The sequence below is a fragment of the Bidens hawaiensis genome, unplaced genomic scaffold (genome assembly GCF_021521415.1).
Source record: "Bidens hawaiensis isolate Kalapana, Puna unplaced genomic scaffold, B.hawaiensis_p1.1 tig00002553_1, whole genome shotgun sequence".
NCBI lineage: Eukaryota > Viridiplantae > Streptophyta > Magnoliopsida > Asterales > Asteraceae > Bidens > Bidens hawaiensis.
The window spans coordinates 605,094-612,122 of record NW_027491139.1 but is presented as its reverse complement, the minus strand read 5'-3'; the positions used below and the strand labels follow the sequence as shown (position 1 = coordinate 612,122).

Genomic DNA, 7,029 nt, shown 5'->3' with positions numbered 1-7,029 from the left:
ATCTTTTTAATTAATTAGAAACAACTTAACATGACATGACCTATTGAGGACACGATTAATAATACATATGTATTGAAACAAAAATTGCCAAAAAAAATTAGAAAGTCCCAATTATAATACATAAATACATAATCCTCAACATAATAATCCTTAACATATTTAAAACAAAAATTCTTCAATAATACATAACATACTTTAATAAAGATATATATTTATTATTTGGATTAAACATATAAGCAAACTATTAACAAGTTATTAAGTTGTTAACATATGTTTAACCTGTTAGAACACAAATTTAAACATGTCTTAAACAATTCGACCTATATAAAACACAAAAGCTAGCCTTAGATAGGTCGCTTTGTATAAGACACAAACATATTAAACTCAAACCTAAACTTGTTAACATATGTGTCGTGTCATGTTAACAGATTTGTGTTAAATATTTTACTCAACTCTTAGGATGCTTCTTTCAAATTTCTCATCCTTTCGATTGATTTTAACTTTAACTGTATTGCCGCCTTAAATTTAACCATTGAAAACTTTCAAAGATCCAAACACATTTTTGGGCATCGGCGCACTTCTCATGCAAATTCTACTTTATATAGCCAAATTGCCTTTCTTAAAATTTATAAGTGAAAACGTGCAATTTGAAAGAAACTAGGAGACAAAAGATGAAGAACTGAAATAAATGGTTATAACTTTGGTGTCTTAGAAGACTCATATGATCCAAGTATTTGGTCTTCGTTATTTGTATATTACGTACACGTAACAATGACAATTATTATCACCCTTCATTATCCACAAGGTCCCCAAAGCCACTTGCCTCGTACATAATAACAATATAAAACATTAATATTGTTGAGATCATGGCAAGGTTTTCCAAGAAACGGCGTCTCTTAATTTCGCCACTTTCTTACTAGCTCTAGCTCATGGAACACGTCTCTTGGGAAATAAATCATATGGCTCGGGCGGCCAATGAACAACGACTCGCGAGGCTCTCAAGTGATACTCAGGAGGACAAGGATTTGACACTAAGTTCAAGTGATCAAGAAAGTGAAAAAAAGGCATGTCCCAGATGATGGTTGAGAACTAACGTGCCACATGCTATCCAAAATCCAGTACCAAAACCAATGCCCCCGCCAATATAAAACCATCTTTGAAGTTCATCTTCCCCGCCACCTTCACTTTCACCAATCGTTGGTGGTACTTCTGACTCTTCATCTTCAATACAGGTTTTTGTAATGGGAGGTCCACATAGTCCTGCATTTCCATTATATCTTGATGGTTCAAAGGACTGGAGTTGAGTGCTAGTTGGAATCCTCCCTGACAAGTTATTATACGACACGTCTAGGTACTTTATTTTAGTCATCTGAGCCATGCTTGATGGTATCCCTCCTGAAAAGTTGTTTCTTGATATATCCAAAGTTAAGAGTTTCTTCATCTCATCAATTTTCAATGGAATCTCTCCGCTTAGAGCGTTGTTGGACAAGTTTAATGCAATCAATCCATGGAGCTCTGTGAGCTCATATGGAAATTGTCCTGTTAGATTATTGCTTGATAGATCAATGATCCTCAACAATCCAAGAATTCTACTGAACTCACGAACATTTCCTTGCCATTCGATGGTCGCTTGGTCAATGTACTGATCATAAATGTAATCTGGAGGAGCGGTTCGTGAACCATACCATAGAAATTCAAAAAGATGCACGGTTTGGGACTGAACAACTCCCTCTTGAACCATGGTAGTAAGATTACTTAGGAATGATGGGATGTTTCCGGACAGATTGTTTTTTGACAAGTCTAGAAGTTGAAGATTAACTAGTTGACACAATTGCAACGGAATGGTTCCAAAGAAGTTGTTTGATCTTAGGCTAAGAACATACAATCTTGATAGGCTTTCGCCAATCCAGACAGGCACATTGCCAGAAAAATTGTTGGCCCCCAAGTTCAGAAAGCTTAAACTTGTGCAATTCCTTAAAGACAAAGGCAATTCTCCCGAAAACTCGTTATTGTATAAATACAACACCTCGAGTTTGATCAAAGATTCAACAGATCGAAGCAGGAAGCGTTCCAAACAGTTTGTTGTGGCCTAGATTAAGGATCTTTAGTTCTCTGAAATTCCATAAACAATCTGGAACTTGTCCGGTTAAAAGGTTATTGGAGAGATCAAGAAATTCTAAAACCCCGCCAACAATTTGGCATAAAAAGGAGATTCCTCCAGAGAATTTATTTCCAGAAAGATTTAATAATCTCATAGTGGAATAAGGAACATTTGGTATCGGACCATAAAGGTTGTTAGAACTCAAATCTATTATTATTATGGAACTATTATCAAAACTTGATGATAGATCGGGTACGTTCGCGGTGATGCTGTTAAAAGAGAGATTCAAATATTTTAATTTTGATGGCCACGTACCCCAAAACTCCGGAGGAACTGTATCTGAAATTCCAGCATTGGAAATATCAAGACGAGTAAGATTTTTGAGTTTTTGAATCCATTTGGGGAAGTGAGGCCCTAGTTTGCAAGAGCTCAAATCAATGTACTCTACATAAGAAATGTTTAACATATGGTCTATGGAACAATCAAAAACTCCCTCGAGTGAGTTGTTTGAAAGATTCGACCTCATAATTTTCGACTTTCCAATGTTTTCAGAGATGGCACCTCTAAGAAAATTAGAAGAAGAAAAAAAAAATTTCAAGCAAAGGTAGTTCTCATAGTTTCTCACTTATAGTCCCGTTTAACTGATTATCATGTAGGTACAAATACATTAGGGATGAAAATGTATGGATCTCATCAGCAAATGGCCCTGTAAGTTGGCTGCTTGGAGCAAGCAGATACGATAATGTAGCCGACGTGCATCCAGACAAGTTGTGTAGAAAATCGGGAAAGTTGACAGATGCAGAGTTGCCATGGAACTTTAATGAGGTTAAGCTGCAAAGATTTCCAAGATATTTGGGTATTCCATCTAGCATGTTTTGCGAGAGATCAAGACTAGAGAGCCTGATGCTAGTTAATGGAAACAGCCAATGATACATGGATGAGTTGAGATTGTTGTTTGAGAGTTCAAGTCTAACAATAGATGATGAAGAAGAGTTGACAAATGTTGAAGAATATGCGGGATACATGACTTGTGAGAGGTCACATCTATATAGACGTAAATAAGGTAGTTTTTTTAGACTTTCAAATACATCTACCCAATGATTTGCTTTAGCTATGAAAATTCCTTCCATACCAAGTGTCTCCAAATTAGAAAGATTAGCAAGCTAGTCTATGTTTTCGATCACACATCTTTCGATACATCTAAGTGAAAGCCACTCCAAGTTGGTCAAGTTTCCTATCTCTGGAGGAATGATTCCATTAAAAGAGTAAACATCAAGGTTAAGGGTCCTTAATTGAGTCAAGGAACCAATGGAGTTGGGGATAGTTCCACTATAGCTATTAGAACCAAGATTAAGGTCAAGATAATTCAAGTAGGTCAAGTTAATCAACGAAGGGCTAAACTCACCTACGACTGACTTGTAGGATAGCTGAAGTCGTGTGACATGACCTGTTGTGTCGTTGCACGTGACTCCCGTCCATTTACAACAGTCGCCTTCTTCTTCTTCATTCGTCCATGTAGTTAAAACGCCGTTAGGGTCTTGAACACGAGCTTTGAAATCAAGGAGAGCACGTCTCTCCTGTCCGATGCATATCTTATTGACAACAACAGTAGCGTTGCTGTCACCTCCAACTGCTACCAGTTGGTTGGTAGTTGTAGCTTGAAGGGGTAGCAAGAGAAGTGAGAAAATAAATAACATTTTAGGATGCTTGAAAGAAATGCAAATCTTGGTGTTCATGACTACTGAACATGCCCCAGTGAAGGTTTAATTCGAGTAGACCACTACTGTAATTTTTTATGCTTGGATGACCATACTTTTCAAAACTATGTACCATGTTTAGTCGCAAACTATGGGTCAGTAACTAATTAATATAAAAGTCGTTCTCGTATTATTATAACTATTCGAAAGCTATGAGGTTATAATCAACTAAAATGAACCAATGGTTTAACAAAAGCTTACCTTTTGGCTTTTGAAGTTCATATGTAAATCATAAATGTACGTTGATTATTTTTTGATTTGGTTATAGTTTCTCGTTAGGCGACTTAAATTTGATTAAAACCGGCCACACTCAACAAAATTGTACAGTATTGGCGGCATTGTGACGGGAATTTGGCAATCCATAGGAAAGAAAATGTCACACGAGCACTATATCGAAGGAGCTTCACCAAAGGATGCTCATCGGGATGAATTTCATCAATGGAAGATTTTGAATCTGTGAAAGTTTAGTTTTCTAGTAGTAAATTATCAAGCTCATCTTTATCTTTTTGAATTTTGACATAAAATACCATTTTATTTAAGTACGACATACATTACTTAAATTATAAAAGGGTCAACCCACAAATGTGCCCTTTGCTAAATATAATTACACATTCATAAACATACCATGTTTGCGTGTATGTAAAAGTTCAGGCCTTTACTTTCAAACTAAGCTTTTCATTTTCTATTTCTTTTTAGGGTAATGTCTCTTTTCCAATGTCGATCCCAATGGAATCCAATTTTTATAGTAATAATACTTTTATTCTGTCTGTTTTCATACAAGTTAATTATCCACGTACAATAACTTATTTTTGGAATAATGAAAGACGTACAAATTATTTTTAAAATATAATAACTATTTAACTATATATTTTCTATTTGAAAATTGTCAATGAAATATGCAAGTAAATGAAACAGAAAGAACTATACACGGTCTTTAGGTCTTACAACAATTCATACAGTTTTTATACTCTAAGATGAATTGACATTTTATAAGAGATGAATTACTAAAAGAATAGATAGTTAAATGTAACATTGAATTTCAAGAAGTATATGTGAAATATTAATAGGTGATTACGGTGTGACTAATGTAATCTCAGTTTATATATGATTATAAAGTTGCATCTTATATATGGTAACTCATAACGCTTCATGTTTGCAGATTTTCCTATCAGTTTCGGGTATACCATTTATGCTTTAATTATAGGTGGATAAAAGTTATTTATTAAAATTCCCGTCACCTAAAACCCGATCCAAATCTCAACCTCAACTCCCAAACCAACTTTAAAAATCAAATACATATGTTTTATTCTAATAATTCCATTTTTTTTATAATTTCAAGTCTTTAAATAAAGATATCCCAAATTATCATATTTTCAACCAATTGTAGGAAGAATACGGGTTGTAAAACTATACTGTCACTAGTTAGTCGTGTTTTGTGGCTAGTCATAGTTTTAACATATATAGACATCAAACTTAAATCAACACACACACACTAACAGTCATGTAGTTAATAGATGATTTGCGCAACTAACAAGGCAAATACAATACACTAAGGACTAACGTTGTGAACGTTGCATACCTAGAGGTATCGATGAGTTATTAAACCCACCAATGAAAAAAATTTCAAAGAATCTGTGCCGTGAAAAGAGGAATGACGCTATTAACATAGTTATCGACCTTTTCTTTATATATATTTTGGTCCGACTTTATTACTTTATGTATAGGCAATGAATAGGATAAATTGTTGTCATGGAGATATACTTGGCTTCATTTATTGTAGAGCCATTTATATTCTTTTTTCTTTTACTTTATTTATGTTTCATAAAGGTGGGTGATATTTAATATTTTGTTTCAAAAGCAGGTTATGATAGTAAAAATAAGCCTGAAACATATGTTAGACCGGTGAGATTTAATATCGAAAATTTGCAGGTGGTGGAGTGATTACGGAAGAGAGACGTGGTGTTTTATGTGATTCATGCACGATTCATATCCCCGTTATTTAGTTTTCAACGGCATTAGGTGCAAATTAGAGACTAGGCGAGTAGGTGACGCTCACTAGTTTGATTATTAAACTGTGAAACAATTTATCATCAAACCATAAATTTATAATTAACTTTCATACAATAAAAAAATATAAATTCAAAAAATAAATAAATATTATAACAAACAATATAAAATAACCCCGTAAGGCTTTATTTATTGAATAAATAAATATATTATTGTTTTATTGTTTTATTTATATATATAGAGAGAGAAAGAAAGAGAGAGAAAGTAAAATCCCCCGTATTACGAGGGGTTGTTTTATATTGTTTGTTTTAATATTTATTTATTTTTTAATTTATATTTTTTTTATTGTATGAAAGTTAATAATATATTTATGGTTTGATAATAAATTGTTTAACAAATAAATGAGATGTTATAACCCGGTTTAAAAGCTATATGGCTTTGATGAGACCCAAAACTCGTTTATTTCTTTTACTATGAAATTGGTTTTTTAATTATAAATAATATTTATGAAAGTTAATAATATACTTATGGTTTGATGAGACCCGAGACCCGTTTATTTTTTTTACTATCAAATTGGTTTTTTTTAATTTAAATAATATATATCTTTTTTACAATAAATAAGATATTATTTTTTATTATATTCTATTTTATAGGATTTTTACATAAATAATTTGGTGAGAATAATTTTTAATTTAATGAGATGTTATAACCCGTTTAAGGAGTATCTGGGTTTGGTAAGACCCATACCCATGAATTCGGGTCAAATGCATGAGAAGCCTCCATTTAAAAATCAAGCAAATCTGATGACTCCAAAAAAGGGGGAGCGACTACATCGCGACACGTAAGATTTCTATGTGTTCGTTTATATATATTGTAGATATTGTTGTTAGACCACTAGTCACACATTTGTTTCCTTCTCTTATTTCTCATTTTCTAAGTAAACCTTTAGTTATACCAAAATTTATGACAATTTTGTAAAAGTTTTGTATATAAGAATTTGTAACATTTGTAACTATTTTTTATGTGTGAGAGAGAAAGAGATTATGCATTCGAATTTATATGAAGCACTAAAACTAGGGTTTATTGCTCATCACAATGCCTAGGATTAACAAGTGTAGGGTTTCATCACTAATTATGAGCATCTTCGCCAACCTTGAACATGAA

The 7,029-nt window shown here is 33.1% G+C and overlaps 1 pseudogene; it reads right to left on the bottom strand.

Annotated features, from left to right (window-relative positions):
• Positions 1 to 1,045: 1,045 nt before the first annotated feature.
• Positions 1,046 to 3,830, bottom strand: LOC143620236 (receptor-like protein EIX2; annotated as a pseudogene).
• Positions 3,831 to 7,029: the final 3,199 nt, after the last annotated feature.